The sequence below is a fragment of the Chelonia mydas genome, chromosome 1, assembly GCF_015237465.2.
Source record: "Chelonia mydas isolate rCheMyd1 chromosome 1, rCheMyd1.pri.v2, whole genome shotgun sequence".
Lineage (NCBI taxonomy): Eukaryota > Metazoa > Chordata > Testudines > Cheloniidae > Chelonia > Chelonia mydas.
The window spans coordinates 257,033,179-257,054,357 of record NC_057849.1 but is presented as its reverse complement, the minus strand read 5'-3'; the positions used below and the strand labels follow the sequence as shown (position 1 = coordinate 257,054,357).

The following is a 21,179-nucleotide window of genomic DNA, read 5'->3' as shown; positions in this document are numbered from 1 at the left end:
AGGCAAAAAACAAACAAAAGGTGTATTTAATAGAAATATCACATTCAAGAAATGGAACTAGTGCGGGAGACCAAACATACACAAGTTACACTGAAAACAAACAAAGATGCATCTTCAGGATTTATACTTTTGAATTAGATAAAAATACCTTTCCTAATACAATTTACCTGTTGCCTCAACTGTTTCCCAGCGTACCCCATCCCAGAGAGGATCCAGGATTTCATGGCCAATACCTGTCAAGTGACTGTCCCTCACTTCAAACCCCTTCACTTTTTAAGAAGTTTTCAGGTTTCTTTTTTTCTTTAGTCACTATAAATATGCGAAGTGGGAAAAAACACCCTCGTTTCTTAGGCCTTGTCTACACTACCACTTAGAGCTGAAACTTTCTTCGCCTAGGGATGTGAAAAAGCACACCCCTGAGCGATGCAAGTTTCAGCGCTGTAAAGTGCGACTACACAGCCGCATTAAAGCACTGCTGAGGCAGCGTTTTAACGTTGGCTGTGTAGACATATCCCTAGTTTTCCAAGACTGGTGTTTTCTTTTCAGTTTCAGGTTGTTTCAATGTTTTCCCATTAACTTTAATGGTTCATCATTTATCTTTTCCTGGGTTGTACAATTCTAAGTGCTTGGAGCTAGTCTTGTCTGGCTGGGGAGGCAGCCCCTTCCCTGCCTGATGCCCCACTGACAGATAGAGCTGAATGTTGCAACACAAATTATGAGAGCAGTTTTATATATACACAAATACATACATTCATAGCCACAGTCTGCGTGTGTGTGTGTGTGTATCATAATGACGTTCATGTTCAGAACATTACAAGCGTTCACAAAAGACCTTACTCAACATATTTTACAGCATAATGACATTGTATACAATCTGTTTATTCAACTGATTATTTTGGGAGGAGATTTAACCCCCTATTCTCCTCTTGGGGTGTCCAGACCTTGACTGTTACCCCCGAGCCACTTGAAAACAATTGAACCCCTTCTGTTCAAACTTCCACACGCACACACAAGTCATCTCCTGGTGGAGAAAATTCCAACTTGCCAACTGAAAATATGGACAGTTATGTGTGAGACAAACAAAGTTGTAACTGGAAACAAACATCCTCAGCTACAGCTGACTGCAGTGTTCCAGCTACAGTACACTTGTCAAGCGTGTAACCATGCACTTTACAAGGATATACAGTAAAAGCTTTGTTATCTGGCATGTTGGGGGAATGTGGGTGCCGGTTAGTCAAAAATTCTGGTCAACTAAGAGTTGACCATACTTACCAATGGAATACCAATTTTCAAAGAATTAGAATACAATAAAATGAATAAAGTATAAAATAGTATACAGGTACTCACCAATCCAGTAGTAATACTGCATGGCAGAGTGGTTGGTTTCTTGAAGCACTTAGGTGTATACAGGCAAAGTTTTCTATATAGTAGGTTATCTGATGACACTACATATCACTATGGGCAGCGCATGGCGTACACCCAGATCACTAAAAACAACACTTCAACTAAAACAATACTGAACATAATTTAATCTTTCTTTGACGATTCAGAAGGCACTTCAGGATCTTGCAGTTCCTCAGGGTCATCATTATCAACATCAATTATCATTGTAGATGTAGAAGGTGTAGGAGATTGGGCTGAATCTGTACTGACCCTATGACACACCCTGGAAGCTGTTTTTTTGCCTAACTCCCTTATATCAGCTTGCTTACAGGTCTTCTGCCTCTTTTGCATAAAAGTAGAGTGCAGAATGTGCAATTGCATAACCTCCTGGGCAGTATAACATGGTTGCCTTTCTGCAAATTTAATTATTGTATCAAAAGCTGAAGCAGCCTTTCCCCAAGTTATTTTGTCCTCTTCACTAAAATCTTCTTCTTCACTGTCTTTATCAGTGTCCTTTGACTTTTCAGTTTTCAAAACATTCTCTATTATTTCCGTATCAGTAACAGTGTGTGTCACTTCAACCTCCTTGTCAGCTTCAACCCACTCTTCTAGCTCACTTTCATGAAGTTTGTTGATGGGGTGTGAAGGAGGAGTATCCTTCACCATTTGAAGAATTTGTGCTAATGTATTTTTTCTAACTCTTACTTTAAAGCCTTCAAATTCATCTTCATCAGAAGACACTTCTGCAAACATAACACTAGGCCACAATTTTATCCAAGCTCTCCTTAATGTTTCACTTTTAACAGAATTCCAGGCACAAGCAACATTAAAAACTGCATCTTTTATATTATAAAGAGATTGAAAGTCCTGTATAGTGCCTTCATGATTGATCAACTTTCTCAGGAAATCTCTTCTGTAATAACATTTCATATTCTGGGTGATGCCCTGGTCCATAGGTTGAATCAATGAAGCAACACTGGCAGGCAGGAAGATGGTAAAAATATTACCAGACACTAATTCTTTTTCATGAGGGTGAGCTCTACAATTGTCTAGCAATAGAATAGCTTTGCTATCTTCAGGTAAGCTTATTTTTCTAAAGTGTTCTTTCACTGCAGCTACAAAAACATGATGAAACCAATCATAAAAAATTTCTTTGTTCATCCATGAATTATCTTGTGCTTTGTAAACAACAGGTAAATGTGCAACACCTTTGAAAGCTCTAGGATGACTATATTTCCCAATCACCAAAAGTTTTATTTTATGCAAGCCTGCAGCATTAGCACACGTAAGAACAGTTATTCTGTCTTTATTCTGCTTAAAACCACCAGCTCTAGATTCACTTGCACCTGCTATGGTAGAATTTGGCAAGCATCGCCAAAATAGGCAAGTTTCATCAGCATTATAAATTTGTTCAGGGGATAGATCATGTTCAGCAATTAAATTTCTAAAAAATTCACAATATTTTTCTGCAGCTTCATGGTCAGCCGATTTTTGTTCGCCGGATACATCTAGCTTTCTAATGCCGTGACGAAGTTTAAAACATGAAAGCCATCCATCAGAAAATGCACATGGCTCAGTCAATTGCATTTGCTTATAAAAATCTTTTGCCTTTTCAATGAGCATTGGGCCAGATATAGAGGCACCCTCTGATCGTTTCAATAAAAACCATTCATATAAAACACTGTCTAGCTGCTCCAATTTAGGAGTATGCAGAGTACGGCGTTGTTCAACAGCTTTATTTGACTCACAACTAGCAAAAAATTTGAGCAGTTGTCCTTTCTGAGCCTTGATGTCGTATATTGTGGACGAGCCAACATTGTACTCTTGCATCAAAACATTCCTATTCTCACCCTTTTCAAGACGTGTACAAATATCTATTTTCTGTTTTAATGTCAACACAACTCTCTTACGCTTCTTTCCTTTGCTTTTCGCTGGTATTTTGGATGCCATGATGGTAGGGTGGTGTTGATATTTTACGATAAACACAGGACAATGCACAGAGTAATAAACCGACCGATCACAATGGCGATACAAACAGAAAGAACAGCAGTCGGCTTTTCTCGGCTAACTCGAGCCTAGTCCGACTGCTCTCGGAAATACTTGGGTCCCGAATAGCTTCAGCATCGATTCCGGTTAGCTTTGGCATTGGTCCCAGTTACTAGATTGAAGATTTGTATTGGCAGAGATCAGAAATGCCGGTTTCTAGAGCTTTCTGGTGGTAAAGTGCTGGATAACACAGCTTTTACTGTATACAGTTACTTTTTTTTTTTTTTTAAAATAGTGCAGTTTTCCTTTAAAAATGGAGGTGTGGAAAAGACAGATGCAAATTCACTTGAACTTCCGCTTCACACTGCTGAGCCAGCTGTTAATATTCCTGCTTTCTCTCTCACAGCTGCAATAGGAAACAGCTTTCAATTATCTGGCTTTAGGCAAACACCCAGATAACAGTGTCCTATTGTGTGTTTGTTTTACCTGGTCAGCCCCCTTTGCCATTTGATCTCCAGTTAACCCTCACATGACAGCAGTTCAGCGTTGGATGTGAAGCAGACTGGTGGAGTCAGATATGAGCTCCTTTCCAGTACTGGCTACCCAGGGTCTTTAGCACAAGAAGAGAAACTTCCACCCAAGAGTGCCCTTCCTCAATTGATTTTATTTATTTGTATTATATATATATATATAAAAAACAATGAAAACAATAAGAATCCATTTAGAAAGGAGTAACAAAACAGCATCCCATCTAGCAAGTTTCCCAACAAGTCTTCAGCAAGACAAAAACCAATAAACCTAAGTTTTCAGTAACAATACAAAAAAGAGCAATCAATGGAAATTGTTAAAGTGACACAATCAGCTGAGAAGTTATACTTCTCACTGGAATTATTTTTTACCCACTAGTGTTAAGAGTAATATCTACTATGACTATAAGAAGTGAGCAAGGGAAAAATACCACCCCCCCACCCCCCGCTTAATTTGTACATTTGACAGCACTTTGCATATACTTAGTTCCCTGTTTCCCCTGTTCTTTCTGAGTCTGTCATACAGCAACAGGACAGAAAGAAACATTTTAGAAAAGAGGAAAGATAGACTGTAAAGACACAAACATTGACCCAGGGACTTGGAGACAGATGTGGCACCGGAAAGCTCTCTCAGTACGTATTTTAAAACTGCATGTTGACAGTGTCAACTTCAAATATCCAGATTGAACCTCCCAGTCACAGAAACGAGAGATGAAAAATCTGTATTTGTTCTAGTCCATCTCATCCAGCCCTCACAAAAAGTTTTTGCTTTAGAATTTGAATCAGGATTCACCAAATCAAATCCGCTACAGCAAGTCCCACCCTCACCCTTGCATCTCCCCTTCCCACTCAGGTCAGGTGGTAGCATATCCTGGATCTGCAAGTGCCATTTGCTCCTCAAGTCAATATTTGCTGTGAGTGCCTGTGAAACCGGAGTCTTCCTCCCAACCATAATTAAACCAGCAATTGAAGAAGGCGGAATATGCACCTGGGAGAAAGGAAACACAAGATCCAGGAAGGGCCTATAACAGACAATGTAGGGTGCTGCCCTACCCTAGCAGAGTGACACCCAGTTAAGTTTTTACACCTATGCACAATTCCACGTGGATCTCGTCCCTTATCACATCCAGATTAAACAGTTTCTATTACACTTGTAGACCTGACTCATTCCAGGAAACGTCTCTGCAAGGTTTATAACCTACTAGCCTAGCAGTGTTTTGGGTTGCTGTAAATACACAGTATAAGGACAGGAATGACGCAATGACAGTGAATTAACCCTCTGACTTTATCTCTAGTGACCACGTGATTTAGAGCAACAGTTAAAGGAGTTTAAATGACTTCATCCTCGTTCCCCCTATGCATCACATCAGACCTCATAAAAGTCTGCTGATGATCGGGTAGTCACTGCTCCGAAGGGATCCTTGGACTGGAATAGCAGGAGGTGTGCCAGGTCAAAATTGGGGTTTCATGGCAGAGCTATGTTGGTAAGTGGGCACCAAGGGATGGTGGCTTGCCAGGATCTAGAGTGCAGGGAGAACACTCAGTACTTAAATGGTCTCCAATCACTGAAATCATTGTGAATGAAAAAGATTGATTGTATGTTTGCGGCAGGAGGAAAGGGGAGAGAAGACAAGACCTCTCCTTTGTCTCCTGCAGTGCCTCCTATCACACAAATCCAGAGCTCTACAGTTGGTAGAATGACTCAAAATCTAGAATTAACAACCAAAGAAAAGCAAACTGGAACTCCCTGTCTCCTCCCAGCTTGAGTCTACTATAGAAGTTTGCAAGAGGCTTTTATGCACCTCTTTGAAAGTGTAATTATGGTCAGAAATGTAATTAATTTAAAATGCCATCTTCTTAGGCAGCAGATCTGCTCCCTATGTGCAGCAGTTGTCTCATTATAACAGCAAGAAAAATAAAGGTTTTATGAGCCCTGCAGACTCATCACTCAGCCCATCCTGGCTCATGCAAAAGCAACAGAATGATTAATTAATTTTCCAATTGCAAGGCCACATTCAAACTTCTGATTCACTTTGAAGATAACGTATGAGAGGACAGAATCTTGTTGCCTGGTGATAATAAGCCAGGAAGAATCCAGCTTGACTTTCAGATCACAGTTTGACATAGTAGGGCTGCCACAGAAAAATTAAAAATAAAAAAAATTATACACTGTGCACATCTGATTATGGAGCCATTGAGATACAATGAACATGGAAGTCCAGGATGCCAACATGGACTCATTTTTCAGAGCAGAACTGTGCTTTAACATTTGTTTTAAAATACAAAAAAAGGAGTGGTATTTTATCTACCGGGCTCCAAAGCAGACAAATGACTCAGTGCAAGAGAGACATTCTGGCCAGCTAGAATCATGAGAGGCTCTAGCATCTGCCTAAATCATTTATCACACTCTAAACCTGGAGACTGCAAAGCCCACCCACATTCATCACAATGACAGGTCTGTGAAAGGAAACCTCAGGCCAGGGATTTGCAGACTCCCTGGGATACCAGTGCTGACCCCTCAACCTTCAAGCCCTTGGAGAAGCAGAGAACAGCTGATAAATTCCTGAGGATAGCTGGTACCCAATCCTATATAAAAAAACTGAGTGTTAAGATTTTACTGTACTGTTCTGGAAAAGAACTAAACATAGTCCACCATTTTGCCGAGACCACTTACCTTAGCCAAGTGGACGTGCTTTTCCCTCTTGAATGTCCCACGCTGCTCTTCTTTTCATTGGGTTGGAGAGAGGACCTTTGGTGGGAGGAAAGAGAAGCACGCACAGTGATCTTCATACAAAGAAGAATTGGAATAGGCAAAGCACCCACAAATATCTATGGTTTAACATTGGAAGGGGTATGTATGGGTGTGTGGAGAAGATGGACAAAATATGGCCTAGCGAAGCCTTTTCCATCTCTAATTTCTATTATATGTTGAAACATCCTTTACTCCAAATGTAGACACTGATCACTTTAGGGATATGTCAGCAAGTGGGGTACAATTATGCCCAGATTCCCATGTGTGTCTAGCGCATCTTGAAGAACAAGGCTGAAGGTTTCAAAGGCCTTCCTCATTAAATGCTACTGCGAAAATGTAACCAAGTGTTTTATAACTATAGGTTAAGGAGTCACCAAACCTCTCCTCCCTGGCGACGTTATACCCAATTTCGGCAAAGTCAGAGTTTTTTCAGCCAATTAAGCATAACTGTAATAGTTGCATTTAGGTATAACTTTTCATATCCAAAGCACTCTACAGTTAATTAACCCTAACAGCTCCCTGTGACACTAAGCACCACTGTAGTCACACCCTACACATGACCGCAATAATAATTGCGCAAAATATGCCTTGTGAGGTATCATTTGAAAACTAACAACACATTGATCATTAATATTTTTCCGCGATGTATGCACACAATGGGTATTAAGAGTTACGAATATATGCTAGAATTATAACTAAGGTGTGTATAAACCAAATATGTCAGGGGGATTTGGGTCTATCTTAAGCAAAGGAATGTGTGTTTACCTCAATTTAAATACAAGCAGTAAACAGATCCATCAAACTAACAAGGGGTGGAGGCAAACCATACTAACAAGTGCGGGAGAAGACAGCATGGTGTCTACACCCAGAGGAGAGAGAAGCTTGGTCTGGATTTTACTTTTTAAACAATCAATTTCAAAGGTTTATTGGTCTATAAAGACAGGGGGATGGGAAGCCCACAGAAGGGGAAGAACAGCAAGACCAATGGATTTTGGGAGATATAAGCAAAGACGGAAGCCATCTTTGGCATCCATCACTAGACAGACCTCTTGCAAGCTGAGAAAAATGGGTCCTTCAAACAAGGGGGGCTGAAGTCTCTGGAATTGAATATAGATGAGAAACCTACTTAGACAAAGATCTTTCACTTAAGGAGACAAAGGAAACCAGCACCTTGTACTTCTGTGGAAGGTCCTTACTGAGGGAAAGTCAGCCATGGCTGGGTAGAAGAATGACTGATGAGAGAAACCATCATGAACAAAGCCTGTAGCTAGCTAGATTATGTTTTAGACTTTTAGAAATGTATCTTGTTTTGTTTCACTTGTAACTCTTTCTATCTTCATTCCTTATACATGTTTAATCATTATATATATATATAGAGAGAGAGAGAGAGAGAGAGAGAGAGAGTTAGTAAATGTATGTAATTTTTACCATAAATATACTCAGCTCTGTGTTTAAAGGGAAGGGTGTATTTCCTGCCAGTTAAGTTAATAAGCTGTGAAGTGTTTTGTGTCTTTAGAGGAACAAACAAGCCATATTATTTCTCTGTACTGTCCAAAAGAGGGCTGGACATTGCAGAGCACACAGTTTTGGGAAAATTCAGGACTGTGTTGGGGTTACCCTGCAAGTAGTAACTACGGTTGGTGGAGTGGGGCTGTGGGACCGCACACCACCAGACTACCAGCATGCAGGTCACACACCTTGAGTGTCTGTGGGCCTGGCAGCCCTGGTTCAGCAGCTCTGACCCCAGTAGCCTGTCTTCAGCCCCACAGTTCCATGCTGATTTTGGAACCTATTCAGTGACAGCCAGTGTGCTCAGTTTACAAGATTTTTTTTTTCTGCCAGCCCTGCAAACTCACCCTGAGACACCAGAGTCAAGCTGGGTTTTATTTTGCTCACCCAACATCACCAGTAATAAAAAGCCCTGCAAGTAAAATTACAGACTTAGTGACACTAGTACCTTCCAAGGCCTCTGATGGGTTTGCACAGGTTTAACTGACTGGACCTGTAAGTCTGTTGACAATGCACAAGGAAGAACAGATTCCAGTTCACTCTCTCATAGCTTTGTTGGCTCTGCAGGGCTAACAAGAGCAAAAGGCAGGACTAGATTCATCAGATGTGACTCTGAATAAACCCAGGCAGCAGATCTGAACATCAGAGTTGAACATCACTCTGCTGAGTGGAGCTGCAATTTAAGAGCTGTATTCAGGGCCACAGTCAGATGACTCCTTTCAGAACTCTGCTTTTCTTTAAAATCTAAAAACATGATATCCCGCACTGTAAAGCTACTCCCACCCAGACCACTGTCCAGGATCTGCTAGAAATGCTCCTTTATAACACATGCCACATGTTAAACTACTTAGGCCCAGAACCTGCAAACTATTATACACTAGTAACTTTATATGCATGTTCTCAAAGAAGCTGGACTATATTAGGACCATTAACAGCTATAGTGGTATGAGATAAGAATGATGTAAAAGTGATCATATTTCATGCCTGTGGGAATGAGGAAGGATTTCTTTTTCCCTACTACAACTTTGTACACTTGGCCTGCTACATTCTCATTGTTTTCTCCACTCATTTCTCAAGCATCAGGAACTAGACACTGCCAAGGGGAAGACTTGGGACTGACTGATCCAGTAGCGCTGTTGTAGGAAGTGATGTACCAGACCAATTATACTTATGGTCTGCCCCAATGTGGTATCTCCTTTGTTTGTAAGTCTCAGAAGTCAAGTCTATTTTCACCTTTCCTAGGGGTATTGTTAGCAAATCCTACTCTCTAAATAGCCAGATTGCTGCATTACCAACATCAATTGTTGTGTTTCCATTTAGAATGAGCAGACATACCACTTCATCAGAAACAAACATACGCATGGTGGAACCAACACTCCCTTCCTCTCCGGCCTGGTGTTGTCGACAGTACTGATGTGGAGAGCTGAGGAATATGCATCTCCCCTCATCAGGAGGGTCCCTGGAGGTTACTTTGCATGAGATGATCCTGCCTTGTTTTTAGCAGTTCTGATGGAAGGCATGAAGGGAGGATTCTCTTGTTTTATGGCAACAGGAAGGTAGGTGTTTAAACAGAAATAGTTGCTAATGTGAAGCACAGAATGCTGGAGTTGTGAAACTAACACCTGCATTCAGGAACACAGGACTTGCTGCATTTGATCAGACCACTTGTCCATCTTGTCAGCTATCCTGTCTGAAATGGCTAATTCTCGATGCTTCCAAGGAGAGTGTAAAGTCTCCATAATGCACCTGAACAACTGAGCAATACCGTACCATATTCTTGACCCTAACAAGTGATTTACAGCTGAGCTTGAGGATCTACCGCTTGTAACTGTTACTTTGGCTCTATCACTGCAGAGGTCTTCTCGTCATTCAAAGAAATCTCTAATGCTTTCTGAATCTCAATTTTTTTCCTTCCCAGTTTTTGGTGAGAAGTGCCAGATTAACAGTCTTGGAGATGAAAGCCCTTCATTCATTTGCAGAAGATACAATCCAGAGTGTGGAGTCCTCAAGCGATTCCCTCTCTGATATCTCCATGAATGACATCTTCTAACACTACAGAAACACACCCTCAGATCTGATGCCAACTGGCAATAATTTATATATTGTTATTTTTAAAAGGGGTTAATGTAAACTTAGTAAGAAATGGCCAATCACCACCCTGACCACTCTGTGTGTTGTGCCCCTTCCCCCTACTATCTCTCTTTTATGTCCTTAGATTGTGAGTTATTTGGGGCAAGAATCAAGCCTTCTTTTCTGTTTGGAAAGTGCTGAGCACACTGGGGGCACTACAGGTAATATATAATGAAATAAATCCAGAAGCCTGTTCTTTCTAACACATCCCTCTAGTGTCTGTGGCAGCCCCAAGACTGTTCTGGAATCCAGATTATCCAGCAAAAAGCAGTGTTATGATCTGTACTGAAGGACTGTGTACCATTGCTTCTTCTGGGCTGGTAGGTGCCCCAAGTGAGTCTAAGATCTAGCCTATACACCCTGCAATGCCTGTTTCCACTTCCAACAGTACCTTGTATTTTCTCTTGTTCTTTAGCACTAACAGATGCTTGACTTCTTGAAACACACTTGGTGCTTTATTCCCCCCTCCAGATATTGCAACAAGATGCACTGAGGAGGATTGTGATGTCACAAAGCAGGATGCTATGACATCACATAAAAATAAGTAGGGATGTGGCTGTTGAAATCTACAGCAAGGAAATGCCTGCTTAAATTCAAAACATTCTTAAAGAACTAGAATGAGAGAAATATAAACACAGCAGAAGAATTTTTCCAGTTTTCCTCATGTGACCTTAACATCTCTTTACGCCAATTCTGATAGTTTTAGGTCCCAGAAATGCTCCTTGCAAAGAGATTAAGCCCCATTCACCATGATTATTGTTCCCTCTTCTGCATTTACATATTCTTGTATGAGGAATTACACAAGTTCCCTGCCTTCACTCTGATTTTGATGTATTCTGAAATTCAGAGGGTTTGCATTACACCCATTCATGCCCCAAACCTGGAGGCTATTGTCATGTTGCTGGTCATCTTATAGCTGTTCCTCTTCCCTCACCCCCCAGCTTTACAACACCAGACAGAACAGGAGTCAGTCTCTCCTCTCAGCATATCTGAACAGAAACTGAGAACTAGGGGAAATAAAAGGCAGGCAAGATCTGATTAGTGGCAAAAAGGCGAAGAAGTTGGCCACTGGGGATTGGCGACAACCAAGGGAAAGCAACAGCATACCTGTAATTCATGAGCAGCCTCTAGGCAAGTCTGAATAAAGTAAAATAGAAGAGGGACAAGGGCAGAGAGAAAGGGCAAGAAAAGACCAAAGGAATAAAAAAAAGATGGACAGAAAGAAGGCAGGAGATGATGCCCCTAAAACCTAATTAAATCCAGTCATGAATCCTTGTATAAAATGAGTCAGAAAGTTGGGTTGCAGCCGCTGAGTCACCAGATCAAGTGAAATGGAATCTTCCTAGGGGCTGTAGAGGAGAGACCACCCTTAAGTCACCTCAGTGGTGAGGGAAGGGATATGAATAGGGTGGCCAGATGTCCCGATTTTATTGGGACAGTCCCAATTTTTGGGTCTTTTTCTTATATTGGCTCCTATTACCCTCCACCCCCATCTCAATTTTTCACACTTGCTGTTTGGTCACCCCAGATATGAATACAGAGGCAGGACAGAAGCCTACCCTACCACAGACCAGGGTCCAGCCCTCCTTTTGCTGATAAAAATTATAAGTATGGTTTTGGTCATCCAGAAATACAGGAGGAGGAAGATATTTTGTTAACATTTCAGCTCCTGGCAAGGCAGCTGTATTCAAACAGACCCATTTGGTTTCATATTTGGCAGGATTCGTACCTTCCAGGCCCAACTCTCTTAACTGCAAACCACCGTGGAAATCTGGAGGAAACATACCGAAATGGAATGTGGGTGTGTACAAAAGGAAAACACCCCTGCATGTGAAGGGTGCCCATCTGAGCCAACAGACGCGCACACAGATCTCTGTGAATAAACCACCGCTGTGGAGGGGTCCCAGGTGAGAGGGTATTTCCGCCCACCGCCCAGCCCGCAGGGTTGCAGGCGTCAGCGGACAAACTACGCTCCCCCTCAAGATGCGGGGCAGCAGAGTGCTGGCAAGGAGAGATTAAGTGCCCCGTGCCCAGAGGGCTCCTCATCGAGGCTGTGGGGCCCACCTGCTCCCTGTTCCCCTGACCCACCCCCGGGAAAGCCGCTTTCTGCGCGTCGGGCCGTTCTCAGCCAGGCGCCCCCGCCCGGCCCGTGCTGCCCGGCCAGCCGCGCTGGTCTCAGCCCGTCATGCGCGGCCGCTGCTGACAGAGCCCAGGGCTCTGCCCGGTCCCTCTGTGCCCACGCCCTGCCCTGGCCGCGAGCCGTTCTCGGGCTCCAGCCCCGCCCCCCGGCCGCCGCCGGTCCCTCGCCTGCCAGCCGCCCCGGCTCGGCCGGCCGGGTCCGTCCCGCTGCACGCGTTCGCCCTCGCGCCCCAGCCCGCCTGCCCCCCCCGGCTCACCTGCTCCGCGTGCCGCTCCCCCCGGCCAGGAGGGGGGCGCCCCCCAGTCCGCCGCCGCCTCAGCCCCCTCCCTGCTGCAGCCTCCGCTGCCAGAGACCGACCGGTTCAATCGCCGTCAGCACCACCGACTCGCCCCCCCAGCGCTGCGCATGCGCAGCACCCAAGCGACGCCGCGGGGCATTATGGGGAATGTAGTCTTAGAGGGCCGCGCGGCGGAGCTCTTTCCCGCACCAGCGCGCAGCCTGGCGCCCTAGGCCTGCCTCGCGCAGGCTGCCCGTCACAGCTCCCGCGCTTCCCCCACCGCCGGCACGCGCGAGGCTGCAGAGCCTGTCCCTACAGCGCGCTCTGCTGCTGAGCTTCCTGACGGGGGCAGGGGAAGTCCCCTTCGGCAGACGTGCCTGCACCCCTTCTCCCCAGCCCCCAAAGGCAGGGTACTCTAGCCCACCATGACTGAAACTAGGGCCTTGATTTCCCCCCTTGCCGACCTAGGTCACTCAGGCATGTGAATGTAAAAACCCCATACTGAATCTTCACCCACTGAAAAACAAGATGTTTTAGAAAACAGGTGGTTCCCTCTCCCCTTTGCTTAACAATAATTAGGCACATTGTGGTAGTTCTGTTTCTCTGCTGCATAGCTAAGAGATAACTCCTGGAAAAAACGCTGTCAGTCCCCCTACCATCAACAAACTAATTATATATATATATGCAAGCAAAGACAGCGTTACAAAGGGGTGGACCAACGGATAAAGAGGGGTGATAATGGAATGAAGGACAAGAAGGTAGAGAGGAGCCAGAGAGCAACACGGTTGCAGGAACACACACTCCTTTTCAGGAGTCAATGGTGGCCATTTTCAGGGGGTCAGTGCTCCATAGCATGGTGAGGGGAGGTAAATCGCTCTCTACTATAGTCACACTCCAGCCAGCAAGTGAATGGAGTCAGCTACAAAGATCAGAGAGAGAGAATGAACAGAATGCACTGAGAAAGCACATCCACTCTCTGTCATTACACAAAGTAAAACTATTTCCCCATGTTCCTCCTCCCCCTCCCCGGTTCCTCACACGTTCTTGTCAACTGCTGGAAATAGCCCACCTTGATTATCACTACAAAAGATTTTTTACCCCCAGCTCTCCTGCTGGTAATAGCTCACCTTACCTGATCACTCTTGTTACAATGTGTAGGGTAACAACCACTGTTTCATGTTCTCTGTGTATATAAATCTCCCCCCTGTATTTTCCACTGAATGCATCCGATGAAGTGAGCTGTAGCTCACAGAAGCTTATGTTCAAATAAATTTGTTAGTCTCTAAGGTGCCACAAGTACTCCTTTTCTCTTTAAATCTGTGTTTGATACATACTAGTCACTTTACCCACTATTGAAAAGCAACCTTCATCTCCTCTACACAACAGTACCAAACAATGTGAAACTGAACACTAGCCCCAGTTTTAGGTCTGCAGTATGTAACTTACCCACATTGGAAATTGCAGCTAATATGTCCCCTCCATTCCTACTCTTAGCTATTGTGAAAAGTACCATGACTCCTTTAATGGCCCCTATAACACAACTTAGCACTTTACATTTTCCAGGCACTGCAGAAATACTAATTAAGTCTCATACCACCTGCAAGATACATATTAGCCCAGTTTTTACAGGTGGGTAAACTGAGGAACACTGCTGATAAGACCTGCATAGGGTCACACAGGAAGTGGAAGAACCAGGATTAAAATACACGAGTTCCTGGTACCCAGTCCCATATGCACAGCATTGTCTCTCTACAAGATGTCAGGTCCCTGGTTTTATGCTTCATCCAGAAAATATATGATTTTGTTAAGTATCACAGGGAGTTATCCTAAACCACAAATATATTGACTTTTACCCCCCTATTGCGTGAACTATGGAACTGAGACCTCTTAAATACGGTAGATTTTGTCCATTCACAGAGACTTTAGATGACTAACTGGCCATCTTATGTTTAGGTCCATCATTATTTAAATATGGTCTACCTAGGTGAATCACAACAGTATAGAGTGTTTTCAAGTTATACAGCTGCAAGGAATCTGACTACTGAAAAACACTAAAAGATAAGTTTCCAATATCTGACATAAATAAACTATACTGGAAAGCTGGCCATGTGTCAGACTAGCCTTGCATGTGAATATAAAGTGTAAGAGGGGAGATGGTGGGTTCAGGCAAACAGAGGTGAATTAGAGGAGAGCCTGTAGTTATGTCAAAGTCAACTACACAATGGATAGGTGGTACATTTCTAGTACTGTATTGGACAATCTGGTATTCCCTATATAAGCCTCATGCCCCTCTCCCCTGCCAAGCCCATGGTGCATAGGCATAAAGTGGCTTAATTTTAAAAGGTAAATGGGCAAGGATAGGAAGGCAGAATTAAGGGTGTGAAGTTTTGCATTTCTACAATGTCAATTTTTTGTTTGAAAGAGCAAAGCGTCAACAGATTTTCCTTATTGTAGTAATGTGCATTTACACACATTACTATAGTAATATCAGTTCTTTTGTTTAGTTTAATCCTAATAGCAATAGGATGAAATTAAGAAAAGAAAAATATAGGCTGAGTAGTCTCTCAAAGTACTAAAAGCCTCATTGCTCAGGATAAAGTTAGACTCGACAAACCAACAGTCAGGGAAGAATGAATAATCCATCATTTGTATCAGATGAGTTGAGCTAATAAGTCTTTTCTACCTTTCATTTCTGTGATTATTTTTGTTACATATAGCGATCAGACCAGAGGTGGGCAAACTATGGGCTGCGGGCCACATCCAGCCAGCGGGACCGTCTTGCCCGGCCCTTGAGCTCCTGGCTGGGGAGGCTAGTCCCCGCCCCCTCTCGCACTGTCTCACCTGCCCCGCAGTTACTCCGCTGTGCGGGCAGTGCAGCTGGCTCCGTCCAGGCAGCAGGGCTGCGAGCTCCTTGAGCGGTGTGGTAAGGGAGGTGGCAAGCGGGGTTGGGTAGGGGGTTCCGGGGGGGCAACCAGAGGACAGGGAGCAGTTAGATGGGGCAGAGCGGTCGGGGGGGGGGGGGGGGGTTGGATAGGGCGCGGGAGTCCCGGGGGGCCTGTCAGGGGAAGGGGATGTGGATAGGGGTCGGGGCAGTCAGGGGGACAGGGAGCAGGGGAGGTTGGATGGGAGTGGGGTCCGGGGGGCGGGGTGTTGGATTGGTCGGAGGTTCTGAAGGGGGCAGTCAGTGGGTGGGGGTGGATAGGGCGCAGGGGCCAGGCTGTTTGGGGGCCCAGCCTTCCCTACCCGGCCCTCCATACAGTTTTGCATCCTGATGTGGCCCTCGGGCCGAAAAAGGTTAGCCCACCCCTTGATCAGACCCATCCCTGCTTAGGTTAGGATATCTATTGAATGTAGATTATCAAGATCTAATAGGATAAAACCCTCCAAAATATAATTCATTTTATAAGCTGTTGGAAGAGCTGCTTCTGCAGCACTGTATTGGACCTACTGCTACAATAGCCAAGGGGCAGAATTCCCAGACAGGTATAGCAGAGCCACATAATGCAGAGGACTGTGTTAATTTACTTGGGTAATGGAGAAAAATCTTGAACCAAGTTCTTCTAAACCCTGTAATAGACTCAAGTAGAAGCCCCAGATGAGACCCAGAAAAAAAGATTTTTGTGTATCATACAAAGCTTCCAAGGAGGATGGCTTTGTTCCTTGTATATTTTCCAGAAAAAATACAACACAACAGGATTTAATCTGAGACCTATTCAAACATCCCACAGCTGGGTTTCCCCAACTGGCATCAAATCTAGTTTCCAGATGAGGACAAATCTGTGTGCTTCTCTTCCTTTTCCCTCTGAGGGATTCTTTCCATTAACACTCTGCCCCTCATCTCTGGAAGGAAATACATTTGAAAACTCCAAATCTACATATGCTCTTAGGCATCCATTTGAATAAACAGTCTGAAAGTTACGGATGTTCAAATTAAACTTCTTCTAAAGAAATGGACAATTAATGTTTAATATAGTAGGAGCTGGAAAAATATATAACACCACAAAAATCACAATTGTTAGAGAGATTCTGAATCTGTCAGCCCAGGGGCAAAGTAATTGCAGGAGTGATGGGGTCATGGCCTGAGATTTCCAATTTCCCAGAATGCATAATATAGTAGTATCTCATTAAACACTAGATGTTATGTTGGGAAGTCTAGAAAGTCCTTTAAATCACAGTGACCTCCAGAACAGGTAGTTTCTTAAAACAGCCGTGCCTCCACCTCTCACATGAGACTGCCAGGACAAAATCAGATTCCCAAATAAAAACAAAAAAAACAAAAGCTCTCCTGATCACACCTTCTCTGGGATTGCATATATCAGAGAAAAAAGGGGAGGCTTTCCCTGTGCTGAAACGTAAGACTAGGAATGAAGTGGTAGAGAAAGGAGAGGGCTGCAGAAGGGGAAGTTACTCACCTTGCAGTAACTGAAGTTCGAGAGGTGTCCCCCTGTAGGTGCTCCACTCTAGGTGTCGGTGCATCCCGGCACCGCTGATCAGAGATTTTCGGTAGCAGTGCCTGGTTGGGACACAGGTGCTCAGTTGATATCTCCCGTCTTGTTGGAATCTTCCTGAGCCCCTGCATCCCGCACCCCCCTCAGTTCCTTCTCTACCGTGGAGTGATTATACTAGTACTCCAAAGTAGAGGGGAGGATGGTGGGGAGTGGAGCACCCACAGGGACACACATCTCAAAGAACTTCAGTTACTACAAGGTGAGTAACTTCCCCTTCTTCTTCGAGTGCTGTCCCTGTGGGTGCTCCACTCTAGGTGAATGTGTAGCAGTACCCACTATGGTCGGTGGGACTTTGGAGATGCGGCAGTGAGTACTGTATGGCCTACTATTGTGTCTGCTGTGGTATCTTGCGTGATAGCATAGTGTTTGGCAAACGTGTGTTCAGATGACCACGTAGCTGCTCTACAGATGTCGGAAATGGGTACGTTATGTAGGAAGGCAACAGATGTTGACATAGCTCAAGTGGAATGAGTGCTAATGCCTTCGGGAGGTTGAATATTTTGAATACGGTAAGAAGATCTGATGCAGTCAGAGATCCACTTGGACAGATGTTGTTTAGAGATAGCCGTACCTTGCGATCTTTCGGTGATGGAAACAAAGTCGTGGAGATTTACGAAATGGCTTAGTCCTGTCTAAGTAAAAGGTGATTGCTCGCCTGACATCGAGAGTATGCAGGGATGCCTCGCATGGAGTCTTGTGAGGTTTGGGATAAAAAGTAGGCAAGTATATCGGTTGGTTAAGGTGGAAGGTGAATACCACCTTAGGGAGAAATTTAGGATGTAGTCTCAGAGTGACTGTCTTTGGAGAAGATTGTATATGGAGGATGGGCCATCAGGGTGCTTATTTCACCTACTCTCCTTGCTGATGTTATTGCAACTAAGAAAGCTACCTTCATGGACATATGGAGAAGAGAGAAGGTAGCCAAAGGCTCAAATGGAGGTTTCATGAGAGCGTGAAGAATGAGGTTAAGATTCCATGTAGCTGCCATTGGGTAAATTTCAGGGTAGAGATTTTGCAGGACTCTGAGAAATCATTTTATGGTGGGGTGGGTAAAGAGTGAATAACCGTTTAACAGGTCGTGGAAGGTGGTAAGTGTCACCAGGTGTACTTTGATGGAGCTGAGCGAAAGTCCACACTGTTTTAGCCTCAGGAGGTAGTCTAGAATATTAGGGAGGGTCACCGTATTGGGTGTTAAGTGATTACGTGAGCACCAGAGGGCGAAACGCTTCCACTTCTGCAGGTAAGTTTTACAAGTGGAGTCTTTTCTACTGTGCAGGAGGACGTATCGGACTTGCTCAGAACAGGCTAGTTCATGGGTTTGGAACCATGAAGGAACCAGGCTGTCAGGTGGAGCTTTTGGAGCTGTGGGGTGAAGAATCCGCCCATTGTCCTGGGAAAGGAGATCTGGCCTGTTCGGGAGAGACCGTGGATGACGGGAGGACATGCAGAGTAGGTAAGGATACCACATCTGTCTCGGCCAAGCCGGGGCAATAAGGATGACCCAGACCTTGTCATCTACTATCTTCCGAACAACGCTGTGTAGCAGAGGGATTGGTGGGAAGGCGTAGAGGAGAGAGTTGTTCTAGGGGATGGGGAACGCGTCTCCTAGGGATGCAATCCGGAGTCCCGCTCTGGAGCAAAACAGCCGACATTTTCGATTCTGGGGTGTGGCAAACAGGTCTATTGACGGGGTGCCCCAGAGGAAGAAGAGCTGTTGAAGAATTGCGGGATGCAGTTCCCATTCATGTTCTGTTGAGAAGTGTCTGCTGAGTGCATCGGCAGTAGCGTTGTGGCAGCCTTGTAGGAAGGAAGCGATGATTTGTATTTGATGTTGTATGCACCAATTCCATAGTCGGATGGCTTCCATGCAAAAGGAATGTGATCGGGCTCCCCCTTGTCTGTTGACGTAGTACATACACGCTATGTTGTCTGTTAAGACCCGAACAGATTTGTTCTTTATGAGGGGAAGAAAGTGAAGGCATGCTCGCCTCACTGCTCTGAGCAATAAGAGATTTATGTGTAGGTGTGTCTCTGATGCGGACCACTGGCCTTGTGCCCTGTGTCCCCCTAGATGCACTCCCCAACCGCTTAGGGAAGCGTCCGTGGTGAGCATGAGCATTGGGGATCGTTGCTGGAAGGAAACCCCCATGCAGAGGTTTTCTGGTCTTGTCCACCAGTGTACGGAAGCTGAAACATTGGGAGGAGGAGCTAGCAGCGTTCCTAAGGTGTGTCTGTTGGGTTTGAAATTGGAATTGAGCCAGCCCTGAAGACATCTCCTGTGTAGACTGGCATGCTGGACCACGAAGGTGGTGGCTGCCATGTGACCAAGGAATTGTAGACAGATTCTTGCCTGTGTCCTAGGACGAATAGAGAGCGTGCGTACGAGCTGCGTGATAGCGAGGAATCTGTGATATGGGAGCGAGGCTCTGCTCTGGATCGAGTCGAGGTGAGCTCCAATGAACTCGATTTGTTGTGTAGGTGTCAGGGTGGATTTTTGGATGTTTATTTGGAGGCCTAGGCTGTGAAAGAGGGAGATGGCAAAACAGGTAGCTTGAAGTGTCTCACCATAGGAGTTGCCTTTGACGAGGCAATCATCCAGGTAGGGGAAAAGCGTGATCCCATGTTTGTGGAGGTGAGCCACGACCATGGCTAGAGTTTTGGAAAAGACTCTCGGCGCTGTGGAGAGACCAAAAGGAAGAACTCTGTACTGAAAATGGTCATGACCGATTGCGAATCGTAGGAAGCATCTGTGAGCCGGACGAATTGATATATGAAAATAAGCATCCTGTAGGTCGAGGGCTGTGAACCAGTCCCCTTGATCCAGTGCAGGAATTAATGTGCCCATTGTGACCATCTTGAATTTTTGTTTCCTCACGAATTTGTTCAGTCGGCGTAGATCTAGTATAGGCCTCCATCCCCCGGTCCTTTTCTGGGTCAGGAAGTAATGGGAGTAGAATCCTTTCCCTCGATGTTGCATCGGCACAGGTTCCACTGCGCCTAGCTGGAGAAGGTGAGCCACTTCTACGCGAAGTAGGTGCTGGTGGGAGGGGTCCCTGAAGAGGGATGGGGAAGGGTAGGACGATAGGATATGAATGGGATAGAGTAACCGGACTGAACTATTTCGAGGACCCAGAGATCCTGTGTAATACGCTGCCAGGTATGTTGGAAACTCTGGAGGCGGTGGCCAAATGGGCAAGTAGGCTGTGCAAACAAGGGGTGGTCGTGCAGACCCTCAACCAATGTTTCAAAATTGTTTTTTATTCCCGGATGGATGGGAGGTGGTTGCTTGAGCTTGATTTTGTCTGCGCTTAGAGGTGTCTAGAGCGATTCCTATTTATGTCATATGGTTTGGATTGAGGCCGATAATAATGTTGTGTGCGCGGTCTTTGGTAAGGTTGGTAACATCATCTCCTGGGAAGAGATGGGTGAATACCCAGGGTGTGCAGTGTCGCTCTAGAATCTTTCATAGTGTGAAGTAGTTCATCGGGTTTTTTTTTGGAAAACAGCTTGTTTTTATCAAAGGGGAGGTCCTCCACTTTGGTCTGCAGATCTTTAGGGATGCCAGATGCAGAAAGCCATGAAGATCTACGCATAACCACAGCAGTTGCAGTAGTACGGGCTGCAGCAGTAGTACGTGTCTGCCGTGTCTGAAGAGGCTTGTAGGGCCGTTCTGGAAATCCATTGGCCCTCGCTCAGAATTGATTTAAAGTCCGCTCGCCTATCCTCTGGAATGTAGGAGGCAAATTCAAAAAGTTTATTGTAGTTATCAAAGTCGTAGCTGGCAAGGAGTGCAGAGTAGTTTGCAATCCTGAATTGTACAGTGGAGGACATGTAAACCTTGAGTCCCAAGACGTCAAGGCATTTACAGTCCTTGTCTTGCGGGGTGGGCCGATATTGTGGCTGTTTTGTCCTTTGTGAGACTGCATCCATGACGAGAGAGTTCGGTTGTGGGTGAGAAAATAGGAAG

General features: G+C 44.8%; 1 protein-coding gene across 9 annotated transcripts in view; it reads right to left on the bottom strand.

Moving 5' to 3' along the window:
• SGSM3 (small G protein signaling modulator 3) overlaps positions 1 to 12,902 on the bottom strand; it is a 62,422-nt gene extending 49,520 nt beyond the window's left edge. For 3 of the 9 annotated variants that reach the window (XM_043543889.1, XM_037882271.2, XM_043543874.1), the window contains exons 1-2: positions 12,684 to 12,830; positions 6,571 to 6,645 (exon numbers count right to left, since the gene is read on the bottom strand). The gene's annotated coding sequence lies outside the window, so the exon portion shown is untranslated. Of the gene's footprint in view, positions 1 to 1,347; positions 3,776 to 3,855; positions 4,022 to 6,334; positions 6,356 to 6,570; positions 6,646 to 12,016; positions 12,059 to 12,683 lie in introns of those variants that run through there. The other 6 variants (XM_043543882.1, XM_043543881.1, XM_037882254.2 and 3 more) reach the window with 5 other exon arrangements.
• Between the last annotated feature and the right edge of the window lie 8,277 nt (positions 12,903 to 21,179).